The sequence below is a fragment of the Oncorhynchus tshawytscha genome, linkage group LG16 (assembly GCF_018296145.1).
Source record: "Oncorhynchus tshawytscha isolate Ot180627B linkage group LG16, Otsh_v2.0, whole genome shotgun sequence".
NCBI lineage: Eukaryota > Metazoa > Chordata > Actinopteri > Salmoniformes > Salmonidae > Oncorhynchus > Oncorhynchus tshawytscha.
Window position 1 is genome coordinate 33328346 of NC_056444.1, and position 14691 is coordinate 33343036.

Consider the following 14691-nt stretch of genomic DNA (forward strand, 5'->3'; position numbering starts at 1 on the left):
ACGTCGAGGTCCTTCACAGTTTTATTTGAGACGACTGTACAACCATCAAGATTAATTGTCAGATTCAACAGAAGATCTCTTTGTTTCTTGGGACCTAGAACAAGCATCTCTGTTTTGTCCGAGTTTAAAAGTAGAAAGTTTGCAGCCATCCACTTCCTTATGTCTGAAACACAGGCTTCCAGTGAGGGCAATTTTGGGGCTTCACCATGTTTCATCAAAATATACAGCTGTGTATATAGCCTCGTTTGTTATTTTTCTGCTGCGGTTTGTTTTATTTTCTAACAAATAATTAATGTTTTACTTATTGTTGATTATAGGCTTGTAAGTAAGCATTTCACTGTTGTATTCGGCGCATGTGACAAACATTTGTTTTGAATATACCACGGCCAAGGGCTGTTCTTACGCATGACACAACGCAGAGTGCCTGGATACAGACCTTAGCCATGGTATATTGGCCATAAACCACAAACCCCAGAGATGCCTTATTGCTATTATAAACTGGTTACCAATGTAATTAGAGCAGTACAAATTCATATTTTGTCATACCCGTGGTATACGGTCTGATATACCACGGCTGTCAGCCAATCAGCATTCAGGGCTCCAACCACCCAGTTTGTAATTGACGTTTAATACCAAGGCATGGAGTGGAGGGGTGTAATTTTCCTGTCCTACCCGGAATGGAGACGGCAGGTTTTCATGTGGTCGAGGTTAATTTTGGGATTCAGTGGTACGGTGCAGCTGTATGTGATTTTACAAAAAATACACCTTGCTCTTTGTTTTCGTCTCCAAGTTTAAGACTTTAGCATGACAGGTGAGGGAAGGGAACTTGGACCACCTGCTGATCGACCATTTTGTTTTATAGTGAAAACAATGACAAGATGAAATGTTCTGTGCTATAGCATAAAACTAACATCAGGGGACTAAGGTCGGACCAAGTTATTTTTTAATGGCCGGAGATTGTGTGCCAAATGGCACCCCATTCCCTATATTGTACACTTATTTTGACCAGGGGCTAGGTATAGGGTTCCATTTGGGATGCAGTCAGAGATGGTGAACCAAACAGTTAACCAATATACATTTGTGAGTAAAATGGAACTGAAGTGAAAATGATTTCAGGAGCTTTTAGATTAATTTTATCTATGAAACAAAAGGCAACCTGTTTCCTCTGTCACCTCCATCTAAAGGAACATAATATTTTGAATCCATCGCCATTCCCCTGCCCTGCAGCTGAGTTGATGTTGAGTTTATTAAGTAGCAGAACGAGAGGCATAGCCACGTAGTATGTAGATAGAATGCCATTATGAATAACATACACACACACACAAAGCCTCAGCGTAGGCTAATGACATTCAACACCCCCAGGAAAACACACTTGCTCTTTATCTCCCTCTATATCAGGGCCTATATAAACAGCCTGTTTGAGGTGGAAAGCTTGATTCACAAATGTAATAATTTACATTGCAAGGTGGTTACTGGTTACAGCCCTGGCCTGGACGGTGATGGCGGAGGGAGGGAGAGGCTAATGTAAATGCCAGCCCAGCCCCAGCCTTATGGAGGGAATATGAACCTGATCGCTGCATGGGAGGGTGGGAGGAAAAACAGAATGGAAGTTTGAACTGAAGGTTTATTTGAACATCTTGGTACATAAAATGTAATGTCATAGAATATATAAACCACCAGTAGCATAACCTTTTACCTCCTTTTGCACATACTGTAGCAACCTTATGTCACTAACCAATAGCAAAATACACACAGCAGTAGTTTAGTGTGTGAAAATTAGATTAGCTACTTGGGTAGTAGCTATCAGAAAAATGCTCCGGTCATCCTACAAAGCCTGTGGGGTTATTTGGAAAGGATTTTGGTTTAGTAACTGACCCCTTTCACTGCTCCTCAGCACAATGTCTTACACACACACACACACACACACACACACACACACACACACACACACACACACACACACACACACACACACACACAGAGTCTCATGGGCCTGTCTGCCGGGGCCAAAGCCTGTTAGCTCCAATTCGTACTGTGTGAGTTGATAATGAGGAGTGTCGGTCAGTTGACTTAAAGCCTCACGGCCCTGGGACTGGCTCTCTCTCTCTCTCCTTCTTTCTTTCTCTCTTCCTTCCTCGCTCTTTTTTCGCTCTCTTTCTCTCTCTCTCTCTGTGGAAAGAACATGCATATTACTCTGCGTTTTTCAAGCACTTTCTGTTATTATTTATTAAAACTAGAGGTCGACCGATTATGATTTTTCAACACCAATAACGATTATTGGAGGACCAAAAAAGCTCATTCCGATTAATCGGCCAAATTTTTATTTATTTGTAATAATGACAATTACATCAATACTGAATTGAACACTTATTTTAACTTAATAGAATACATCAATAAAATCAATTTAGCCTCAAGTAAATAATGAAACATGTTCAATTTGGTTTAAATAATGCAAAAACAAAGTGTTGGAGAAGAAAGTAAAAGTGCAAAATGTGCTATGTAAGAAAGCTAACGTTTCAGTTCCTTGCTCAGAACATGAGAACATATGAAAGCTGGTGGTTCCTTTAAACATGAGACTTCAATATTCCAAGGTAAGAGGTTTTAGGTTGTAGTTAATATAGTATTTATAGGACTATTTCTCTCTATACCATTTGTATTTCATATACCTTTGTCTATTGGATGTTCTCATAGGCACTTTAGTATTGCCAGTGTAACAGTATAGCTTCCGTTCCTCTAGTTAGCGCACGCTAACTAGCTAGCCATTTCACTTCGGTTACACCAGCCTCATCTCGGGAGTTGATAGGCTTGAAGTCATAAACAGCGCAATGCTTGACGCACAACGAAGAGCTGCTGGCAAAACGCACGAAAGTGCTGTTTGAATGAATGTTTACACTCCAGCTTCTGCTTACCACCGCTCAGTCAGATACTTGTATGCTTGTATGCTCAGTCAGATTATATGCAATGCAGGAAACGCTAGATAATATCTAGTAAAATCATCAACCATGTGTAGTTAACTAGTGATTATGATTGTTTTTTATAAGATAAGTTTAATGCTAGCTAGCAACTTAAATGGGTTACTGCATTCGCGTAACAGGCAGTCTCCTTGTGGAGTGCAACGAGAGAGAGGCAGTTAGAGGCAGTTAACCCACCGTTCCTAGGCCGTCATTGAAAATAAGAATGTGTTCTTAACTGACTTGCCTAGGTAAATAAAGGTATAAAAATTAAACAATTGAAAAAAATTATTTACATTTGTTATTGATTGTTATGAAAACTTGAAATCGGCCCCAATTAATCGGCCATTCCGATTAATCGGCCGACCTCTAATTAAAACACACTGTTTTGCAATGAAGGTGTACAGTAGCCTCACAGCACTCTGTAGGGTAGCACTATGGTGTAGCCGGAGGACAGCTAGCTTCCGTCCAAATGCAGCTAGCTAGTTTAGCCCCTGCTCAAACAGAGGGATGCTATGTTAGCTATGACTATCCAACACAACACTAGAACTCTTCTAAGTCCATGTAAGCTTTTGGTTTTACAAATATATTGCCAGCAGGGCCCGCCGGTGTAAGTGCTAAACTTCTTACTGATTGTACACTGTAATGTTACTGAATGATTGTAGTGAGTTTACTAAAGCTTTAGTTCTATTAGCCATGTTGACTGACGTTACTTTAGCTAATATGGGGACATCGACGTAGGCTTTGTGTAGTGGTTATGATATAGTTTGGCTTGGAATCTTTTTTTTGCCTGGTTACATACAGCTGATGTGTTGTGCATTGAAGTCCACAAGTGAAGGGGAATGGTGAGAGAAGGAGAGTGTATAGATGCTAGAAGGAATACAACGTGGCTGCTCTGAAAGGGAACTGTGCTTACTCGTGATCGGGGGTCTATTCATTCCACCGATTCTGTTGAAAAACAGACGCAAACGAAATGGGAATAAACATACAGTGGACAAACAGTTGTTTGCAACTGTTGGACTAATGATTACACCCCAGATCAGCAAGATGCAAGGTGGTATTGAATGTGTCAGTGTCTGTCACCTCAAATTTTTATCTCGACCTGTGTGCACCTATGTTGTTAACTTTCATTAATAGGCTAGGTTGTAGCAACCTCATGTGTTTAGGGGAAATTTGAGGAACATGTAGTAGCCTAAACCTATCGCGGTTACATTGAACTGGGTGAATGGAATATGAATGACAGTCATCCAATATGCTTGAATAGAAATAAGTTTGGGAGTCAACTTGTGCAATACTTCAGGAGATAAAGAACATTGTGTTCTTTATTTCTCCTGTCACATTATTATGTAGCTTACGGCAGTCCCCAGTCATGTGGTGTTTGTTTACAAGCACACAACGACGAGAGACCGAAGCCTTGTGAGTCACTCACTGTCATGCAGCATGCACCAGGTGATCTACAGTATGGAATTCGCAACTAAATGTTTGCCAGCTAGATATCTTACAACGATTAAGTTAACTGTCTTAAGATGTGCTAAATTCTCTGCAGTTGTGCAATTGGTTTGCAAATTTAGTAGTTAAACTCAAAAAAAGAAACGTCCTCTCACTGTCAACTGCGTTTATTTTCAGCAAACTTAACATGTGTAAATATTTGTATGAACAAGATTCAACAACTGAGACATAAACTGAACATGTCCCACAGACATGTGACTAACATAAATGGAATAAGGTGACCCTGAACTAAGGGGGGGTCAAATTCAAAAGTAACAGTCAGTATCTTGTGTGGCCACCAGCTGCATTAAGTACTGCAGTGCATCTCCTCCTCATGGACTGCACCAGATTTGCCAGTTACTGCTGTGAGATGTTACCTCACTCTCCAACCAAGGCACCTGCTAGTACCTGGACATTTCTGGGGGGGAATGGCCCTAGCCCTCACCCTCCGATCCAACAGGTCCCAAACATGCTCAATGGGATTGAGATCCGGGCTCTTCACTGGCCATGGCAGAACACTGACATTCCTGTCTTGCAGGAAATCACGCACAGAACAAGCAGTATGGCTGGTGGCATTGTGACCCTCCAGCATGACGTCAGGATGAGCCTGCAGGAAGGGTACCACATGAGGGAGGAGGATGTCTTCCCTGTAACACACAGAGATGAGATTGCCTGCATTGATAACAAGCTCAGTCCGATGATGCTGTGACACACCGCCCCAGACCATGACGGACCCTCCCCCTTCAAATCGATCCCGCTCCAGTGTACAGGCCTCAGTGTAACGGCCTCTCGTTCCTTCGACAATAAACGCGAATCCGACCATCAACCCTTGTGAGACAAAACCGCAACTCATCAGTGAAGAGCACTTTTTGCCAGTCCTGTCTGGTCAAGCGACGGTGGGTTTGTGCCCATAGGCGACGTTGTTGCCAGTGATGTCTGGTGAGGACCTGCCTTACAACAGGTCTACATGCCCTCACTCCAGCTTCTCTCAGCCTATGGCGGACAGTCCGAGCACTGATGGAGAGATTGTGCGTTCCTGGTGTAACCCGGGCAGTTGATGTTCCGACGTACTGATCCTGTGCAGGTGATCAAGTGGTCTGCCACTGCGAGGACGATCAGCTGTCTGTCCTGTCTCCCTGTAGCTCTGTCTTCGTCATCACACAGTATGGACATTGCAATTTATTGCCCTGGCCACATCTGCAGTCCTCATGCCTCCTTGCGGCATGCCTAAGGCACATTCACGCAGATGAACAGGGTCCTTTCGGTTGGTGTTTTTCAGAGTCAGTAGAAAGGCCTCTAGTGTCCTAAGTTTTCATAACTGTGACCTTAATTGCTTAATTAATCTAATTTTCATAACTGTGACCTTAATTGCCTAATTAATCTAGTTATTGGCTTGTTAGCTTTTTATTATCATTCTCGTGACGTTTTTTGGCTTGGAATGTTAGGCTTTTTTTAACCCCTTTTTCTACCCAATTTCGTGGTATCCAATTGGTAGTTAGTCTTGTCTCGTCGCTGCAACTCCCGTATGGACTTGAGAGGCGAATGTCGAGAGCCGTGCGTCCTCCAAACCACGACCCAACCAAGCCGCACTACTTCTTGACACGTTGCCCGCTTAACCTAGAAGCCAGCCACACCAATGTGTCGGAGGATACACCGTACACCTGGCGACTGTGTCAAAGGAGTCGCTAGAGCGCGATGGGACAAGGACATCCCTGCCGGCCAAACCCTCCCCTAACCCGGACGACGCTGGGCCAATTGTGCGTCCTCCCATGGGTCTCCCGGTCGCGGCCGGCTGCGACAGAGACTGGACTCGTACCAGAATCTCTCGTGTCACAGCTAGCACTATAATGTAGTGCCTTAGACCACTGCGCCACTCGGGAGGCCCTGAAAACGTGTTATTTTTTAAATAAATACCTGCAGTCAGCTTGTGCACTAGGTAATAGATACAGCAGATTGTGTTCATCATTTTGCCCGTTAGATAATTGTTCATTATAAAGTTTACCAGTACTATTTTCCCAAAACAGAGGTTTGAACCAGCTACATGTGTTTGTTTACAAAGAAGCACAACAAGCAAAGTGGGAGCTTCGTGAGGTGAGTCACTCCTGCAGCGCAATTTAAGTGCGGTGAAATTATGAAATTTACAACAGTTTGCCAGCTATATATCAACTATTAAGTTAACTATCTAAATAAGTTCTCTCCAGCTGGAGTTTTGCTAATGTTAACTAAGTGGCTGATGTTAGTTTGCAAGATCAAGCTTCTTGGTAATAGCAGCAGAGACAATCCCCTCATGAATTAAGATCCCAGCTGCCTATTATTTGTTTTGTGCGTGCTGCAAACTGCTTTTTGAGATACTTTATGAGCTGGGTTGTCTGACCTAGGAGTAAATGTTTGTATGCGCTCGTTAGCATTTACGTAGCATCCACTTTGAGAATTCCTTAGTACTTGTTAGAATTTTGTTAGCAGTCTTGTAAGTGATGTTTTTAGTTTTTTTTTTCTCCTGTTTCCCCGCAAAAGATAGCACCCTTGTGTGCACTACCGGTAATAGTATAACCCTGGATGGCAGAGGCACGGTATGGAAATAGGTATACTGCCCAATCCTAAACCGTAGTCTTGGACTAAGAAGCATTTTTAATTGATATTCTCCATAGATCTTCCTTTTGAATCCAGGACAAGGCTCAATCTGTATCTGGGAAACTGGCCCTGTATGTTTAGTGTTCCTTTCCTATATACTGTGCGTATGTTGCATATGGATTGACTTAAGCATTTCTTTATGTGTTTGAAACCGAGGCATCATTCCCTTTTGTAGGCCCGCGGAACAATAAAAAGTGTATGGATGTGGGTACACAGACCCATGAGCCACTGCGGCCCCTCATGAGTTCAATTGTTTTGTGGCCCACATCAAACTTGCCCATCCCTGATCTAGAGCCATTTTTCTATAAATATGTACTGAAAACACTGTTCTCTCTGTGTGTGTGTGTTACCGTTACTCTGAAACAATGGAGGTGTCAGGGTGAATTATCTCTCTTCTCTGGCTGAGTGCTTAGAGATGTACCCAGAGTTTTGCTGAGTTGCAGGTGAATGAGTTGTTTTTCTTCTTTTCCTTCCCTTGTCTTTTTCCCCCTCCCTTTCTTTTGCTTTTCACTCTTGAGGTTCTCTAACAAGGTTGTTGGAAGAGGATAAGGTGTGTTAACTGAATAATTTACACAGTAGAATGCTCTTGATTTATTTAATATACAGCCTGACCGAGTGGCCAGGGGTCCCCAACCACCCACCTGGCTGGTAGCCTGGTGTGTTAAACGAAACATTCCTTTGTCTAATGTTGGGGCAGAGCAGCAGGCGCTTGGCTGCGCGTCACCACAATCTGTGTGTCTAATGGATGCCTTAAAAATACTATCAGAAATAATATGATTTTACAGTAGTATATTTAGTTCATTCAGCCTATATGTACTGTTTGTGTTCCAGGGGCCCGTGGAGAGGTTCAGGGAGAGGAGCAGACCTCTGGCACCGACCCTGGAAGAGAGGAGGGACCACCTCATAGAGAGAAGGGGCCACAACAGAAGGAAGACGGAACAATGCCATTGGTAATACATTTTTTTTTAAATGTTTTCATTTATGCTGTGTGTTTGAGATAGGGCTGGGCAATATAACACACAAATACAGTGGGGCAAAAAAGTATTTAGTCAGACACCAATTGTGCCAGTTCTCCCACTTAAAAAGATGAGAGGCCTATAATTTTCATCATAGGTACACTTCAACTATGACAGACAAAAGGAGAAAAAAAATCCAGAAAATCACATTTTCATTTTTTTTTAATGAATTTATTTGCAAATTATGGTGGACAATAAGTATTTGGTCAATAACAAAAGTTTATCTCAATACTTTGTTATATACCCTTTGTTGGCAATGACAGAGGTCAAACGTTTTCTGTAAGTCTTCACAAGGTTTTCACACACACTTGCTGGTATTTTGGCCCATTCCTCCATGCAGATCTCCTCTAGAGCAGTGATGTTTTGGGGCTGTTGCTGCGCAACACGGACTTTCAACTCCCTCCAAAGATTGTCTATGGGGTTGAGATCTGGAGACTGGCTAGGCCACTCCAGGACCTTGAAATGCTTCTTACGAAGCCACTCCTTCGTTGCCCGGGCGGTGTGTTTGGGATCATTGTCATGCTGAAAGACCCAGCCACGTTTCATCTTCAATGCCCTTGCTGATGGAAGGATGTTTTCACTCAAAATCTCACGATACATGGCCCCATTCATTCTTTCCTTTACACGGATCAGTCGTCCTGATCCCTTTGCAGAAAAACAGCCCCAAAGCATGATGTTTCCACCCCCATGCTTCACAGTAGGTATGGTGTTCTTTGGATGCAACTCGGCATTCTTTGTCCTCCAAACACGACGAGTTGAGTTTTTACCAAAAAGTTATATTTTGTTTCATCTGACCATATGACATTCTCCCAATCTTCTTCTGGATCATCCAAATGCTCTCTAGCAAACTTCAGACGGGCCTGGACATGTACTGGCTTAAGCAGGGGGACACGTCTGGCACTGCAGGATTTTAGTCCCTGGCGGCGTAGTGTGTTTATGGTAGGCTTTGTTACTTTGGTCCCAGGTCATTCACTAGGTCCCCCCGTGTGGTTCTGGGATTTTTGCTCACCGTTCTTGTGATAATTTTGTCCCCACGGGGTGAGATCTTGCTTGGAGCCCCAGATCGAGGGAGATTATCAGTGGTCTTGTATGTCTTCCATTTCCTAATAATTGCTCCCACAGTTGATTTCTTCAAACCAAGCTGCTTACCTATTGCAGATTCAGTCTTCCCAGCCTGGTGCAGGTCTACAATTTTGTTTCTGGTGTCCTTTGACAGCTCTTTGGTCTTGGCCATAGTGGAGTTTGGAGTGTGACTGTTTGAGGTTGAGGACAGGTGTCTTTTATACTGATAACAAGTTCAAACAGGTGCCATTAATACAGGTAACGAGTGGAGGACAGAGGAGCCTCTTAAAGAAGAAGTTACAGGTCTGTGAGAGCCAGAAATCTTGCTTGTTTGTAGGTGACCAAATACTTATTTTCCACCATAATTTGCAAATTCATTAAAAATCCTACAATGTGATTTTCTGGATTTTTTTCTTCTAATTTTGTCTGTCATAGTTGAAGTGTACCTATGATGAAAATTACAGGCCTCTCATCTTTTTAAGTGGGAGAACTTGCACAATTGGTGGCTTACTAAATACTTTTTTGCCCCACTCTATAATATCACAATATGTTTTCACATTTTGGACTGTCTTTTATGTTGTTGAATAATAAAAGTTCTAAATTTGCTTTATGAGTAGTGTGTTACCCCAGAGTGAAGTGATTTCAATGGGTCTCTCTCCATTCTGATCTTTTTAACTTTAATCTTTTTAACAGTATAAAACAAACTCCTTAGGGGACCCTATAATCTTACGCTACATTAAATGTTTTCTCTTAGCTACTTCGCCTATTCCTCTTTGATTTAAAAGATACTGTTGCACAAACAACTGATTTAGGGCTACACCATCACTGGTACCAGGCTGTATAACTCGCTACATTTAATGTGACTCAGTACATTTTATTAGCTAGCCAGCTAACTAGCGATTAGCATTTTTGACATTTATTTTACCTTTATTTAACTAGGCAAGTCAGTTACCAAATTCTTATTTACAATGATGGCCTAGGAACTGTGGGTTAACTGCCTTGTTCAGGGGTAGAACGACAGATTTTTACCTCAGGAATTCGATTTAGCAACTTTTCGGTTACTGGCCCAAAGCTCTAACCACTAGGCTACCTGCCTCCCCAGGTAGCGGCCCAACAGGACTAGCTGTTTGCAGATGTAAGAAACACAAACTAATAGTGTAATTGTAGAACGCTGGTGGATTTATATTAGGAAGCAAAGTCAAAACTGCATCGTAGTCATCAACATTGTTGCATGTGCTGCGTTGACCATGCAGAGACAACGCAAGTGTCTCATGGTCGAGCAACAATGAATTCGCTCCTTGAGTGACCGGGGCGGGGCTAGGTCTGTGTGGAAAGCAGCATGGGGCGAGAGAGCGGAGAGAGATGACTCAAGTGGCAGAGTAAACTATATTTAACAAACCAAACATTCAAATACCGTTATAGAAGGTAAAGTAAAAACCCAAACCAGTCCGTGCATCAATACCGGTATATCGCAAAAAAACGGTATACCACCCAGCCCTAGTTTGAGATAGACCTGTGCAGACTTGTACAGAATATTGTTATGTCATAGGAAATTGAAAGATTAAAAGCTTCTCCGTAAAGGGGGAGAAACTCCCAAAAGCCTGCCATACGTCAAATATCCAGGAATCAGAGATGACCGTTTCCTCTCCTCGCTTCTTATCGTGTCCTGTTTACACAGACCGCCAAAGCAAAAGAGCGCCAAGCGAAGGTATCCACATCTCATCTCCTGTGTGTGATCCTCCTCTCCTCCTCCCAGGAGAGTCAAATCCCTCAACTATCATTGACCTCGTTATAAAAATAGATAATCTAACTCCGCCATCACATCTTTTACCATCTCTCCCTTTTCCTCCGTTTTCTCTTTTCATCAACTCTGTACTATAATGGCTGACAGGACTGAATGAGTTGATCCCGAATGGCCTCCTATCCTGGCCATGACAGGTTGGGGGTCATGGAGGAAAGAACACAAGGAAAGGAAGCTATCTGCCTCGATTGAGACACTGCCACTGTGTTCGCTCTGCTTTGTGCCTCCTCTTTCGAGGCCCATTACAACTAGCTAGTGAGGGTAAGGTCTGTGTGTGTCTGTGTGTGTGTGGTTAATTTAACAGCATCACTGAAGGTAACTACAGTAATTACCCATGGTTCCCTTTGATCCTGCCAGACAATGTTTCCCAGGTTCTAATGCCCGTCAAAGACTCTGGAGCAGCTGCTCAATTTGTGCAGTAACCTTTTCTAACTCTGCTGAGACAAGAGCGAGACAGGCAGGCTTTCACCTTTCCCTCTCTATACCTCAGGAATGAGCACTGCATTTTTCAGTTCAGCGCTAACTAACCAGACCTGGGTTCAAGTGGTATTTGATTCATTTTCAAATACTTTTCTGCATTTGATTTGAGTGCCTAGACGTGTGGGTTTTGCAGTTTTTGGAGTTTTTTGCAGTTCCATTGTGCCAGGCTAGCTCAAACAAGCACAGTTAGTCATTGAAGGTGTGAAAATACATTTTGAACCCAGTGTGTGTGCTTAGTCCCCTCCTGTACTCCCTGTTCACCAATGACAGTGTGTCCATGCATGACTCCAACACCACCAGCTGATGACACGACGGTGGTAGGCCTGATCACCGACGAGACAGCCTACAGGGAGGAGGTCAGAGACCTGGCTGTGTGGTGCCGGCACAACAAGGCTCGGAAAATTGCCAAAGACCCCAGCCACCCAAGCCATAGACTGTTCACTCTTGATACCGCATGGCAAGAGGTACCAATGCACCAAGGCTGGGACCGAAAGGCACCAGAAACAGCTTCTGTCCCCAAGCCATAAGACTGCTAAACAGTTAATCAAATGGCCGCCCAGACTATTGCATTTACCTTTTTTTGCACAGACTCTACCCACACACTGACACGCCAACACACACATACACACACACTACATACGCTCACACACACATGCATATTGATACCACACACAAACACACACGTACTTTCACACCACTTACATTGCTGTTTATTATCTATCCTGATTGGCTAGTTGCTTTTACCCCTACCTACATGTACACATTACCTCAACTACCTCGTACCTCTGCACATTGACTCAGTACTGGTACGCTTAATTATTTTTTTTTAAATGTCATTTGACAAACTTCACAAATTTTACAGTAATTTCCTTTTTGGAATAATGAACAAATTCTAGTAAAATTACAGTAATCATTTCTAATTCAAAAATCTTCCTGTAATTTTACAGGTAACCTTTTCATACGTGAGTTCCAAATATATCCAACGGTCACCCCAGTGTGAGTTGTTTTTTGTACGCTATGTCAGAGTGCACTGTTTGCGACAGGACAGTAAGCGCAACAGGACAGTAAACACGCGCTGCCTGCTAATTATAGTTGAAGTCGGAAGTTTACATACACTTAGGTTGGAGTCATTAAAACTCGTTTTTCAACCACTCCACAAATTTCTTGTTAACAAACTAGTCCTATATAAAAGGCCGTTCAGCAAGGATGAAGCCGTTGCTCCAAAACCTCCGTAAAAATGCCAGACTACAGTTTGCAACTGCATATGGGGACAAATAACGTACTTTTTGGAGAAATGTCCTCTGGTCTGATGAAACAAAATTGAACTGTTTGGCCATAATGACGAATCGTTATGTTTGGAGGAAAAGGGGGAGGCTTGCAAGCCGATGAACACCGTCCCAACCGTGAAGCACAAGGATGGCAGCATCATGTTGTGGGGGTGCTTTGCTGTAGGAGGGACTGGTGCACTTCACAAACTAGATGGCTTCATGAGGCAGGAAAAGTGTGTGGATATATTGAAGCAACATCTCAAGACATCAGTCAGGAAGTTAAAGGTTGGTCACAAATGGATCTTCCAAATGGACAATGACCCCAAGCATACTTCCGAAGTTGTGGCAAAATGGCTTAAGGACAACTAAGTCAAGGTATTGGAGTGGCCATCACAAAGCCCTGACTTCACCTCTGTTGGCAGAACTGAAAAAGCATGTGCGATCAAGGAGGCCTACAAACCTGACTCTGTTACACCAGCTCTGTCAGGAGGAATGGGCCAAAATTCACCCAGATTATTGTGGGAAGCTTGTGGAAGGTTACCCGAAACGTTTGACCCAAGTTCAACAATTTAAAGGCAATGCTGCCAAATACTAATTGAGTATATGTAAACTTCTGATCCACTGGGAATGTGATGAAAGTTTTTCTGCATTGACTCCTTTTTGCATTAACTCTTTTGAGTCATCACATATGTTTCTGTTACTGTTTATTATCTATCGTGTTGCCTAGTCACTTTATCCCTACTTAGACTTTTTTTCACGTTTTGTTACTTTGCAGCCTTATTGTAAAATGGATTTAAAAAAAATTAAAAACCTCATCAATCTACACACAATACTCCATAATGACAAAGCGAAAATAGGTTTTTAGAAATGTTTGCTAAAAATAAATTTAAAAAAAAATCTTATTTACATAAATATTCAGGTCCTTTGCTATGCGACTTGAAATTGTGCTCAGGTGCATCCTGTTTCCATTGCTCATACTTGTTGTTTCTGCAGCTTGATTGGAGTCCATCTGTGGTAAATTCAATTGATTGGACATGATTTGGAAGGCACACACCTGTCTATATAAGGTCCCACAGTTGACAGTGCATGTCAGAGCACAAACCAAACAGAGAGGTCGAAGAAATTGTCCGTAGAGCTCCGAGACAGGATTGTGTTCGAGGCAGAGATCTTGGGAAGGGTACCAAACAAATTCTTCAGCATTGAAGGTCCCCAAGAACACAGTGTCCTCCATAATTCTTAAATGGAAGAAATTTGGAACCACCAAGACTCTTCCTAGAGCTGGCCGCCCGGCAATCAGGGGAGAAGAGCCTTGATCAGGGAGGTGACCGATATCCTATTTTTGTTCATTTGCAAAAATTTCTAAAATAACTTTTTGCTTTGTCATTATGGGGTATCAATTTCATCAATTTTAGATTTAGGCTGTAATGTAACAAATTGTGGAAAAAGTCAAGGGATCTGAATACTTTACGAAAGCACTATATACCTCAATTACCTCGTACTAGGTACTGGTACTCCGTGTATATAGCCAAGTTATCGTTACTCATTGTGTATTTATTCCTTGTTTATTATTTTTCTTTTCTGCATTATTTGGAAGGGCCCGTAAGTATGCATTTCACTCTTAATCCACACTTGTTCTTTACGAACCATGTGACAAATATTAACTTTTTTTTTTGCCACAAAACCCATTTTTTACTAGCATCAGGCTCTTAAGTACTAATACTCCAGGCTACAGTACTTTTATGTAAATTAAGAGGGTGTTGCCTTGACCTGCTTTTAGAAACTTCATATCACCTCTTAGAGGAGGAGAACCTGTGGGACGATCTGCATATTCCTTTGATCTCCATCAACCAGGTCTTCGGGAGCAGTCATCATTAAAGAAAAAGAGGATGGCGAGACAGACTGGGGGCCTCTTACGCTAGCCCTTCTGCTACCTATACCTGACGCTGCTAACATTACCACTCCCCCACCGTAAGATCGTCCTTCTCTGAAGCATG

At 42.5% G+C, this 14691-nt stretch overlaps 1 protein-coding gene across 1 annotated transcript in view; it reads left to right on the plus strand.

Moving 5' to 3' along the window:
• Positions 1 to 14691, plus strand: part of LOC112215603 (zinc finger protein 438) — a 90718-nt gene that overhangs the window by 54364 nt on the left and 21663 nt on the right. The window contains exon 2 of the mRNA XM_024374763.2: positions 7902 to 8020. The gene's annotated coding sequence lies outside the window, so the exon portion shown is untranslated. The remainder of the gene's footprint in view (positions 1 to 7901; positions 8021 to 14691) is intronic.